The 12,715-nt window shown below is 38.2% G+C and overlaps 1 protein-coding gene and 1 pseudogene across 2 annotated transcripts in view; one reads left to right on the forward strand and one right to left on the reverse strand.

The window, feature by feature from the left end:
- The window catches only part of LOC145280008 (uncharacterized), a 116,932-nt gene that overhangs the window by 62,421 nt on the left and 41,796 nt on the right, over positions 1 to 12,715 (forward strand). The window contains exon 1 of one of the 2 annotated variants that reach the window (XM_080131637.1): positions 11,151 to 11,347. The exons of the other annotated variant lie outside the window; for it this stretch is intronic. The gene's annotated coding sequence lies outside the window, so the exon portion shown is untranslated. Of the gene's footprint in view, positions 1 to 11,150; positions 11,348 to 12,715 lie in introns of those variants that run through there. 2 annotated transcript variants of the gene reach the window in all.
- On the reverse strand, positions 8,407 to 8,525 carry LOC145280479 (5S ribosomal RNA; annotated as a pseudogene).

Genomic DNA, 12,715 nt, shown 5'->3' on the forward strand with positions numbered 1-12,715 from the left:
TGAGATGAGAGAACCGGTAGTCACTGCACAGCCCACATTAAGTGATGATAGACCATCCCAGAGGCCTGGCCTGCGTGGTGAAGTCGTCTGTTATAGGTGTAATGGCCAGGGCCACATTGTGAGGAACTGCCAGTGGCAACTGATAGCTGTTCGCTGCTACTGATGTAATGAGACTGGTCATATCGCCCGGGATTGTTCGGGAAATGGAGTCGGGGCAAAGGTGCCAGCATCGACCTCTTCCTCAAACAGAAATTAGACAAGGCGCTTCTGACCATTCAGATCTATATCAATTAGACATTGTGCTCAGCACTCCTCGACTTGGGGTGCTCTTGCACCATAGTGAGCACGGACCTCTGCCATACTTGGAAGAAGAATACTAGAGTAACCACACTGAGTGGAGCAACGCGGACATGTTGCGGGGTGGACGCTGTGAACATTCGCACTAGAACTGGAAATTTGGCTAATGTCAAAGCGCTGGTAGTACTCGAGAAACTGTTGAGCTTTGACCTGCTTCTAGGCTATGATGCCATCAGAGCCCTAGGTGGTGCAGACGGGGGCAGTACAGTTTCAGAAGGTTCCAGTGTGTGCTGCTTTGAAGATTGATCAGCAAGACTTTATTATCGAATTTGACCAGCAGCAGAAGGCTTGGACAGCCGCGTGGAAGTGATCAGAAAACCAGGAATCAGCCAAACTGCAAAATGAGGTAACAGAGTACCATGTGCCCAACCAAATGAGGCCTGCATATGAAGAGGAACTTCATGATTGGATCAAGGATGCCTGGTTAATTCCTTTGGATTTCCCAGAGGCTTTATTCTGTTGATGGCAGTCACTCAGCACAATAAAGCAAAGGTGAGGCCAATGATGGACTACCGTGAACTGAATGCGCATGTTGATGTGTTCACAGCAGATGCTGACGTGTGTGCCAGCAAGTTACGAGAGTGGCACCAGCAGGGTTCCAATGTGTCCCTGCTGGATCTAAGAAAAGCATACCTACAGGTCCGAATCAGTGAAACAGTGGCCATTTCAGGCGGTGGTATTTGCTGGCAGGAGGTACTGCTTTACCAGACTAGGCTTCAGGCTGAACATGGCACCCCAAATAATGAAGACCATCATTAATGCTGTGTTGTCACAGGAAGAAATGATAAAAGATGGGACGTCGGCGTAACTTGATGACATATTTGTGAACGAAGACATTGTGTCATCATCACATGTAAGGTCCAAACTGGCTGAGTTTGGTTTGACATATAAGGACCTAGAATTAATTTTATTTTTATTTCGGACTATTAGTCTCATCTTTATTAGTTGTTGTTTGTTTTTATTGGTTCACTTTCATTGTGAACCAATAAAAACAAACAAACAACAACTAATAAAGATGAGACTAATAGTCCGAAATAAAAATAAAATTAACATAAAAATGCTCATCTCAAAATAAAAAAATAAAAAAATTCCAATTAAGGAATAATATATATATATATAGGACCTAGAATGTTTGGAGAATGGCGTCCATGTCTTGGGCCTGAATGTTCGACAGGAGCGAGAGACTTTGAAATGGAGGCATGGAACTGCAGTTCCTGAAGTGCCCGATGTCTTCACGAGGCGAGCAGTATTCTCCCTGTGTGGAAAACTTGTGGGGCACCTACCAGTATGTTGATGGACTCGTGTGGCAACAGGCATCATAAAAAGGAGAGCAAGCGCAGTCACCGAAGGCTGGGATGATGAAACAGACGACGATCTGTTGGTTTGCATGGTGAAGGAGACCATCGCAAGGGTAAAGCAGGATGACTCCACCAAAGGAAACTGGTGCGTGCAGGGAGACAAACTGAACGTGTGGGTGGATGCGAGCTCTCTGGCAATTGGTGTGCTGTTGTAGAAGAATGGTGCTGCGATTGAGGATGCCTGCTGGTTGTTACCGGCAAATGACGCTGCTCATATCGACCTGTCAGAGCTCGATGGGGTGATAAAATGGAAAGTCTGGAAATTACGCATATACATGGATACACTATGCGTGTACCACTGGATATAAGACACACTGACAGGCAAGACCAGGGTTCGCACTAAGGCAGCCAGTGAGATGCTGATCAGACGGAGATTGGAGACCATAAAAAAGCTGGTAACAGAGTACAACCTGTCTGTGGATGCGGTACTGGTCACTTCAAATTGCAACCTTGGTGATAGGCTCACTCGGGTGCCACAGAGATGATATGACACCATGAAGAAGAAAGCTGAGCCAGTACCATTATGAGTCGCCTCTATTGAGGTGGTGGATGAAATCAGGAAGATACACCACCTCAGTGGACACCCTGGAGTGAGATATTATTTTGTGCAGTTGTCCAATCCGTTGGTGTCCAAAAGTGCAGTGGAAACGGTAGTTAAGGAATGCCAAACATGCCAGTCAATCGACCCCGCCCCAGCCAGAAAGGTCAGCTGGGAGTAGATGCAACTTGGAGCCGACTGGGTATGGACATAACCCACTATGGCATCTAGCACTTCCTCACCCTGACCGATTGTGGACCAACATGGTTCACGATCTGGCGCCCATTAATAAGACAGGATTCCTCCAGTGTTATCCGTGAATTAGAGTCCATATTTTATGAAAGGGGGCCGTCTAAAGACAATGACATGGCCTTCTGCAGTGGAGAGTTCAGACGTTTCGTAGACAAGTAGGGGATCTAGCTCAGACACAGATGTGCATATGTACCGAGTGGCAAGGGTATAGCAGAGCAGTGCCATCGAAGCATGAAGAGGATTGCGACAAGAAAACCATGCACGATCGCAGAGGCAGTCTATAGATATAATGCAACACCAAAGGATGGCATGACTGTTGCAAGCGCACCCACCAATGCGATCCATTGCTATCGAGTGCACATCAAGGACATTGACGCCCATCTGCCTGATCGGCAAGAAACCCGAGGGCCGTATGAGTTAGGGGACACTGTCTGGGTGAAGCCTCCCAATAATCGATGCACCAACAGCTTTCAAAGAGAGCGAATCACTGGCATCATCAGTGAGCAAGACGTGCTAGTCGATGGTACCCCACGCCATGTGAAGGATATCTGGCCTGCCCTAAATACGAACCAGTTGGCGAGTAGCAGTAATGGTGAATCATCCAACAATGACCTGTGAATCCGACCTAATCCCCGTGATGGTACAACTGTGAACCTCAATGCTGATGCCGATAGTTCCAGCACCCCTTCTGAGAATATCAATGAAGATGAAGGTCCAGCCTCATGGTATAACTGTAACGCTGATGCCAATGGTTTTGATGCCTCTTCTGAGAGCTCCAATGAAGATGAAGTAGTCCAGCCAATTCCTCTTTGTAGGAGTGCCCGCAGCAAACGACCATGTCGACCATGCCATATGTGTGGTATGGAGACCAGGGGGGGGTGTAGAGTTGGATGTAATAATTAAAGAAGAAAGCGTCTGCATGTGTGTGTATTGTGCGGTTATACAACTTACCTTCAGATGGGATCTGAGAGAGAGAGAAATTAAAGATGGCAGCCATGGATTTATAAAGTGAGATCTCGTGGAATCTCACGAGATCTCATCTTCCACTGCACATGTATGCAAATGGAATGGGTCAGTTTTCTAATAAAATGCCTGTTAGCAAAGGTGGTTGGGAGAACACGTGCTGGAAGTTGAGAGAGAAAGTTGGCAGTGACGAATTCTAGCTGAACTTTTGCTTATTGTATTTATTTCATTTTGTTTTGCTGTTTACCAGTCCATTTAATTGCAATATTAAAAACGGTGCACACAGATTAATTAAATGTGTCCCGTTAATTACTATAATTTACAAATGAATTTTAATTTAGACGAATTTTCAAATCTGTACTGGCTTTTTAATAAGCTAAATTGTTAGCAGTTCAAGGAAGATAATTCTTTCCTTAAAATCTTATTATCTCCCTTGTCACCATCTGATAATCGCCATTAATTTTGTATGACCAAAGTACAGGTGAAACATGTTGCGTGATATAAGTGATTCATCACTTATCAAGGCACGAAAGCCACTCAAGGATAAGAGTTAAAGAATAGCCAATCGACACCGGTACAACAGCTTAGCAATCGTTAGTGATGAAAATTAGGTATAATTTTAATATTTATAAGAGGCCGGCTCAACAAGAACTTGTTTACATTGGACTTGAAGACGGCCACGTTCTAATCAGCCAGAAAACAGGCCAGCCGAACAAAGTTCCACACGTGGGTAGTATTCTAATATTTTTTATTGATAACTGTGTTAAATGTTCTGTTAAATAAAATCTAGCAAGAGAATAGTTCACAAAAATGATAAAAAAAATGTTCTCAAATATTAAAACAGATCTTACGTTTCTGAATTTTTGAGATGAGGATTGGTTATATGTATTATTATCCATCGGACTACTGTTCTCATCTTGAGTGTACATCACATTCAAGATGAGAGCAGTAGTCCGATGAATAATAATACATAAAACAGATCTCTTGCAAATTCTCGTTTATATGTTAAAATATCTGAGCTAAAAAACGTGATCTGATAGGTTGCCCATTGGACTTTGGTTAAATTGCTTGAATTAGGAAAAAGTCAGTCTGCACAACTGGTCAGATATTAATAAAATAACTTGAAAGACAACATTCAGTTAAACAAAAGTTAGTTTTTGTGCTATTATTCTTTAATATTTTGTTATTGTGGTTTTTAAATGGAGGCGAAGACTCATTCTCCTCCACAATTTGTCCTTTTTATCGCAGATAATTCATTCATATGCAAATTGCTTTTATATTTTGAAACCACAATAACAAAATATTAAATAATAATACAGTGTTTAGCAGCGAAAAGAACACATTGAAGTTAAGAAGTCGTGCTAATAACGTAAATGTCGTAGGAGTGTATGGAATAAGAAACAACGAAATGGAGTTCCATTCTATATTCAAAAATAACTTTATTTGTCATCCTCGTTAGTAGTGCTAGTAGAAGAGAAAAACGGGTTAGTAGTTGGAAGTGTTCTTGTGTAAAGATAGATTTAATATAATGCCGGCTGGGTGAGGAAAGAATAGGAAGCCAGTTAAAGGAGAAAGAAAGAGCAAAGTCTTCAGTGTATTTAATTGTTGTTGTAGTGGGTTTGTGTGTGGGGGTAGAGATAGATTTAATATTATGCCGGTTTGTTGAAGGAGAGAATAGTTCTTTATACACTTGTTGTAGTTAGTAGTCGTAGGGACAAAGGAGGTCGGTTAAAGGAGAAAGAAAGAGCAAAGTCTTTAGTGTATTTAATTGTTGTAGTGTGTGTGTGGGTGGATGGGTGTATCGACAAGAGCAGTTCTGTAGCATGATAAAGAATGTTCGTGTGGGTATTTACAATGCCTCCCCATGGGACAGAGTTAGACACCAGGGTTGTTTTTTAACATGGAGAAAAGGTACAAAAATAAAAATTGTCTCAGTTGTGAAGGATTTCTCCTCCACTGAAAGAGAACAGGAAATGGAAGTGCCGCATCTGAAGAACAGATACTGCACTTTGATCTTGGCCAAAAAGCTTAGTAAGAAGTGTGTCGATGTATCACCGAGAGCAGTTCTGTAGCATGATAAAGAATGTTCGTGTGGGTACCCTATGTGAAAACAAATGGGAGTTAGAAGGTCGCCAGGTTAGCTTGTTATACTCACGTTCAGCCTGGGGCAAAAGGCCCAGGTGAAGTCTGCTGCCAGCTGAAGCCAGGGAGTAAGAGACAGGGAGATTTGTGATTTCGCCTTTTATATACTCAGTCATGTGATTGAGAGCTGGTTTGCAATTAGACAAATCTTGAGCTGTGAGAATTAGCTCCTGCCTGTGATTGTAGCAAGTTTCAGCTGCTACAAGTGCTAGCATTTTTATTTAGATTACAAGCTATTTTTCGCAAGAATAGTAATGTTGAAGTGACCATGTTGAGAGTCAGACTTTTTGATGGAGTTGTCATGTTATATGGCGAGGGTTAGTTTATCATGTTTCAACGGCCTGTTTTTCTGGCATGTTTAGAGGACTGGTTCAGTCCGGTCATGTTTGAAAGATTAGTTAAGTTTGGTTGTGTTTCGAGGACCATGTATTGAAGAGCTATTTGTGTCTGGCTATGTTTGAAGGGCTCGTTTCGTCTGGCCATGTAGTGAGGGCTAGCTTAGTGTGTCTGTAATGATGTTTAGTTGAGTCTGTCCAAAAAATTCTGCTTTACACCTGGAAAAAATGACACAGACATGTATAGAATGCTTCAGACAGCTTTTGGACCATCTTGCATGAACCGAGCATCAGTTTTTTAGTGGCATAAGAGATTCAGGGAAGGCAGGAAGTCTGTGAGGGATGATGAGAGGTGTGGGAGGAGTAAGGAAGTCAGAATACCAGAGTTGATTGGCCAAATAAAGAATTGCATGGATAAGGACTGCACAGTTTGATGTCAGTGTGGAAACTGTACATATAATTATGCATGAGGAACTGAAGATGAGGAAGATTTACACAAAGTTTGTCCCAAAAGTGTTCAGATCAGAAAGAAAGAGATTGTCATGACAGTGAGATTGTCGAACTGATCAATTCAGATCCTGCACTTCTTGATGCTCTGGTGACCTGTGATGAAAGCTGGATCTATTACTATAACTTAAACACCAAGAGACAGAGTTCTCAGTGGAAGCATGCTGGCCTTCTCAGACCCAAGAAGGCCAGACAGAGCAAATCCCCCTCCCCAAACTTATGATGATCTTTTCTTATATTTGACAGTACGGTTATGACCTACATGCACTGGGTTCCCACTGGACAGACAGTCAACAACGAATGCTATGTTCAGGTTTTAAGGGAGTTCAGGAAGAGATTCCATCAGAAGAGGCCAGTACTCTTCAAATCGGGTCAGTGGCATTTCTATAAGGACAATGCCTGAGTCAACAACTCCATTCTTGTCACAAACTATGGCCTTGCTCCCTCGGACTTTTCACTAAGCTCAAGGAAAATCTTAGAGGTTGCCATTTGTCACATGACAAATATTTGACTAATTAAAGCTATTTTTTCTTTGTGTTGGATACTTTTTGAACCTTAGATACGACATTTATGTAATTATCTAGTGAATGCGTAATTATATAAGATTTTTGATACGAGATTTGTATTTATCATACAAAAATACATTAGAATAGCATTTTGTTATTGTTTTTGTTTTCGTGTAATAAAAATAAATCAACTTTTTGCTTTGTATCAGATACTTATTGCACCCACTATATATATATATATATATATATATATATATATATATATATATATATATCAACAATGTCTCTATGTCTGTGTCTAGGTGTGAAATTTTAGCAGTTGATCTCACAAAACCAATAGCACATTTGTAATTAGCAGTTTTTCTGATTCAAAATGCCCGGGCTCGGGAGGTGGGGTGACCAAAAAGGTCGCTTTTGTGTATAGTATATTATAACGTGGGAATTGTCTTCTTTGGTTTCTCATAGATCAAACCATTATAACTTTGTTTATGATGAAGTAATAAAAATGCATTCATCAAAGATCTTTTTTTTGTAGCTTAATTGGTTCAGCTGTGATCTTACACCGTAATGCTATAAAAAGAATTGACTTTTTTTTTTAAATCTCATGACATTTGACTTGACAGGCGACTAAAATTAGATTAGACACTGGGTGTTAACTTATACTTGTGTATTCTATGTAAAGAAATACACCAATCAATAAAAATCTAAGATATGGGATTTTAATGGAATACTCATATAGCAAACGTTATCTAATATATAAAAGGCTAGATGTCTGTCTGTCTGTTTCCATATTTTCAAACTCTATCTCCTCCGAAACTAAAGGGCGCAGAGCGGCGCTAGGGGAATCAAATGATTGGATTTTTTTTTACGGACCGTTCTTTTATGGGTTTTCAGCCGGTTAAAATAGTTTTTAAGGAGTCAAAAATGGGTCAAAATTGAAAAAAAAAAATCGTTATACATTTTGTACATTCATCTTAGTTTATTTTTTAATTCTTTATTAGTTCATATGCGTGCTACGTTGATACAGTGGTAACGTCACCAGCTTTGAATGCTACAGTTTTGCTTTCGGGTTTTATTCTAGCAGATGGCACCTAAATATTTTTTTTTATTATTACTTTTGAAATCACAACTCTATAATAATATATACGAAATCTGGCAAATTAGTATCTCATATTTAAGCGTATTTTATGACTGGGCAAAGTTGGGCTCTCCCACTCCGCTAGTATATATATATATATATATATATATATATATATGTGTGTGTGTGTGTGTGTGTGTGTGCAGTCAGCACCAACCCTATTCAGGGTTTAACTGGCTTCCTCCGAAGGAGGAAGTTTCATGGGAGTGTGAAATTCACAAGCAGTCCCCAGTCGCATGTATATCCCCGTTAAGGGAGATGACGACGTTAGGATTTTGCAACTTTTTGCAGGGAGGTGTCGACATCCTTCTACATACAGCACCTGGACTTCCCAAATTAGTCACCCATTTTAGTAATGACCAGGCTCAACGTTGCTTAACTTCAGTGATCTGACGGGAACTGGTGTGTCAACATGATTATGCCGTATATATATGTATATATATATATATATTGGATTATTATGGACCATCTTCTTCCAATTACGGGATTTCCTTGGATTTTACTTGTACAAATGGAAATTCTTTTAACTTTCTTGAAGTTTTACACTTGGATTTTACCGTCACTGGATTTTTTATCTTCCACCAGACTATCCATTCATGTGTAATCACCTTTTTCTTCACCATATTCCCTCTGCTTCACTTTTTTGTTTTCAAGTAAGACCTTTGACTTACTTGTTGTTTCATCAAATACTTCTGCATGCAAAATCCGATCCCGCATTTTGCTAATTCCTACCCTCTGATGAGAAGGAAAGTATTTCTTCGAAACTCCGCGGATTAAGGACTATCCATTTATCTAGTATTTCCTTTTCAGATTAAATATGTTTTAAACTCATTTCAAAGTGTTTTTTTAACATATTTTATTAACTGTTTGCTCATATATATATATATATATATATATATATATATATATATATATATATATATATATATATATAGTGTTGGTAAAAATTATGGAGCATCCACAAAAAACTTAGATAATAGTTTAAACCTCCGCATTTAAATTTTAAGAACTGTACAGTGAACAGTTGAGAGCAAATGTAAAATATTTAACAGTAGATTGTAGTATTTATTTGTTTTTGAGTTTTAGCTGAGTTTCATACTAAATTCATTCCAATATTCAAAATGATCCATTGTCATGCTAAAAGTTGTTTCTTATTTTTCAGGTAATATTTGATTCCTATCAGTGCTATAACAGTATATTTAATTGAAAATCCCTTCAAAGAAGCAGCTTAAGCAGCAGATTAAAAGAGCACAACTTGTTACTTTATCTGATGGAATGATATTCTCAGGTACAAATTGCTAGAAAGATGGAATGTTCAAGGAAGGGAGTTCAAACAATGATTAAAAGGTACAAGGAAACAAAGTCTTTCAAAAAGCAAAAAACGACACGACCGTAAAAAAGTTTACAACTGCCAGGGAAGACAGATCTTCGAAAAGAGCATCCCTTGCAGATAGGAAGAAAAGTTCTTCATAGCTTGCTGCTGAACTTTGGGAGAATGCAAAAAAAAATATCAGCTCAAACAGTGAGAAGAAGATGTAGCAGTCTCAGAGAACTATTTTCTCTGGTGAATCAATGCCCCCCTCTGAGTTCTCCGGCCACATGCTGACCAATCAGCTAACAGGACGCATTGATTCATCTGCTCCCTGAAAAATCTTGAGGGAACATCTGCCAGTCAGAACCGGACTGCCAGCCTAGCAACATCTATTCTTTTTCATCCCCTGTCCACCGGACATCTCACTATAGCATTGACCGTCTCAATTTGAGACAACTGCTATCCAGCCAGGGACGACATGATACTGATTGACCGACGACAACCTTAAAAGAACTTTCTTTTCCTTCTTCCCTTTTAGCAGCCTGACCTGTCATTTCCTGCTACAAATAAAATACTCTCCATTGTTATTGTTTAAAAGGAATTTTGTGTTTCTTTTGTGCCTTGATCTTTGCTATAATTTATTAGGAAAGTAAAACCATTACCTCTCCTAAAAAGGTTACTGTAAACGGGATTAAAAAAAAAAAGCAAGTTAGAAGAAATATTTGTTTCAGGCCAACAACAAAAAAAAACGAATTTGCAAAACAAAAAAAACATAATAATTGGACACCTGATGATTGGGCCAAAATTGTTTAATCTGACGAAAGTAACTTTAAAGTAAGTTAAAGCTTTTATTTCCTTAACTTTGGAATGAACAATTGAAAATTTAGTGTGAATGCACATCCATAATATTTATTCAAAAATTGTAACATATTCTTCTTTTCTTTTTTTTTTTAATCAAATTTTTGACGCCATTGGAGCGGTTTATCTTTGCCAAATGGAAGGAGAGGCATTTCATCCTGATTGTATGGTTCCAACTGTCAAATTTATTAAAGGACAGGATTATGAAGTTCAGTTATCATTCTTCCTTAGCTAGCCACTTTCTCGGCTTGGTGATTATATTTTTCCACAAGTTTTCAATTTGGCGTTTCATACAGACAATGAAACTTACTATATATTGTGGCGGTTTAATGGACGGCGTGTCTTACTAAAACCTTGCTAAATAAAAAGTTGTTTTGGGAATAATATTGAAACCCATTATGATCTAAATAATTTACCCGACTGAAATAGGATTGGTTGGTTGGTTGGTTGTTTTTGTTTTACGGCATATCAACCCTTTTCAGGTTATTTAATGCCGAATCCGGTAATTTTGAAGAAAATGTTTTTAATAGAATATATTTGTTTTTTGCAAGTCAGTTTCTATTTAACCCATAGTTGGGACCCTAACAGGTACTACCACTTCGGGTCAGAGTGGACCTGGGAGCAATGGCAATTAAAGGGTGGTTCCACACTCCCCAGAGCCCGCAAGCTGGGGCCTCATCATCGGATATAGTTTAAGGTCATATCCAGGACCGACTGAAATAGGAATCGACCAGACAGACCACATCGTTTTTTTTGGCGGGGGGGGGGCATTATTTTAGAAAAAGAACACATTTTATGAAGAGGAAATCAAGTAAAAAGACTGCGTCATGATAAACCAAATTGTATTTTATTAGAAATAATATGCAAATTATTCAACAACTATCAAAGAGAGGTGGGTGTTTATTTTAGGAGGAACATTTTTTCCTGAATCACCGTTTCATTGTTTTTATACGTAAAAATTCTCACCAAGTTATGGCAATTCGTTTATTTGATTTATTTAAATAATCGGGCCAACATTTTAAAACAAAAATTTATAGTATGTCATCGTCGGAATGAAAATAACTGGATGTTTTCCTGAAAAGTATTTATTGACTTTACTTTCTTGAATATTTTTTTACCTCGTCGGTCATCTGTCCTAATACAATTATTGACATTTCTTTTTTTCATCCTCATGTGATTAACTTGTTTTTGTTTTTAAAATAATGGTATTATATGCAAAAATACGAACCTTTCTAAAATTTTATGCGGGATTTTCAAGTTATACTTTTGTTTATTAAATTGGTGGCCTTGTTTCGAAAAAGTTGTCGAAAAACAACCACATAACAAATAAATGGGGGGGGTTGTTTTACTGTACACATAGATTCGAAAAAGTTGTCACAAAACAAATATAGAACAATTAAATGTCATCAAAAGCAAGATAAGTTACTTTTCTACCCAACTGGATATGTTTTTAGTGTTTATATTTAATGTAACATGTTTATTCAGCTCGAAAAACATACAGTGTTTACCGATGTATTGGAAAATTCAAAATGGCGGCCGACTCTCTCTAGGATACGGTAAGTTTGGGAAAAGGAGTTATAAATAAAAAAAAAGTCAAAATACAGTTAAAAACCCGCCAAATATATGTCAGCCTATGTCACGGTAACATATATTGAGCGAGTTTCTAACAGTATTTTGTCTGGGTTTTTTTATTTATAACTCATTTCCCCAAACTTACTGCCTCAAAGAGAGAGTCGGCTGCCATTTTAAATTTTCCAATACATCGGTAAACTCTGTATGTTTTTCGAGCTGAATAAACATGTTACATTAAATATAAACACTAAAAACATATCCAGTTAGGTAGAAAAGTAACTTATATAACAAATAAATGTTATCAAAGGCAAGATATTTGTTTTGTGACAACTTTTTCGAATCTATGTGTACAGTAAAACAAAAACTCCAGCTCCTCAAAAAGGGGCACTTCTATAGGAGCAAAAATAAAAATTGCCTCAGTCTAGAAAGATTTCTCCTCCACTGATCGAGGTCAGAAAAGGCGAAGTGTAGTATCAGAACACTAACAGATACTACACTTTGTTTCTAGCCAAAACGACCAAGGAACACTTATTCATTTATGTTACCGTGCTGAAATAATATTATTTAGAAAGCCATTCTTAACATGGGGAGGGAGATAGTGTTTTTTTTTTTTGTAAACTATTTTGTATTTTCAGTTAACAGTTTTATAGAAAAAAAGGGTGTTTCTGCACTTTTGCTACCGTGCTATTTTTTTTTTTTTATATAGTATTTTCAAGTCAAATTCAAGTTTTACGATATCTTTTTTTATTTAATTGTTACAGAATAACAACAAAACACCCTCCCCTGTCCATGTTAAGAATGGCTTTCTTAATACGTTATTATTTCAGCACGGTAACAAAAGTGCATAAGTATCAAAAAAAGATATAGTAAAACTTGA

The sequence above is a fragment of the Euprymna scolopes genome, chromosome 7 (genome assembly GCF_053919585.1).
Source record: "Euprymna scolopes isolate OS-2025 chromosome 7, ASM5391958v1, whole genome shotgun sequence".
NCBI lineage: Eukaryota > Metazoa > Mollusca > Cephalopoda > Sepiida > Sepiolidae > Euprymna > Euprymna scolopes.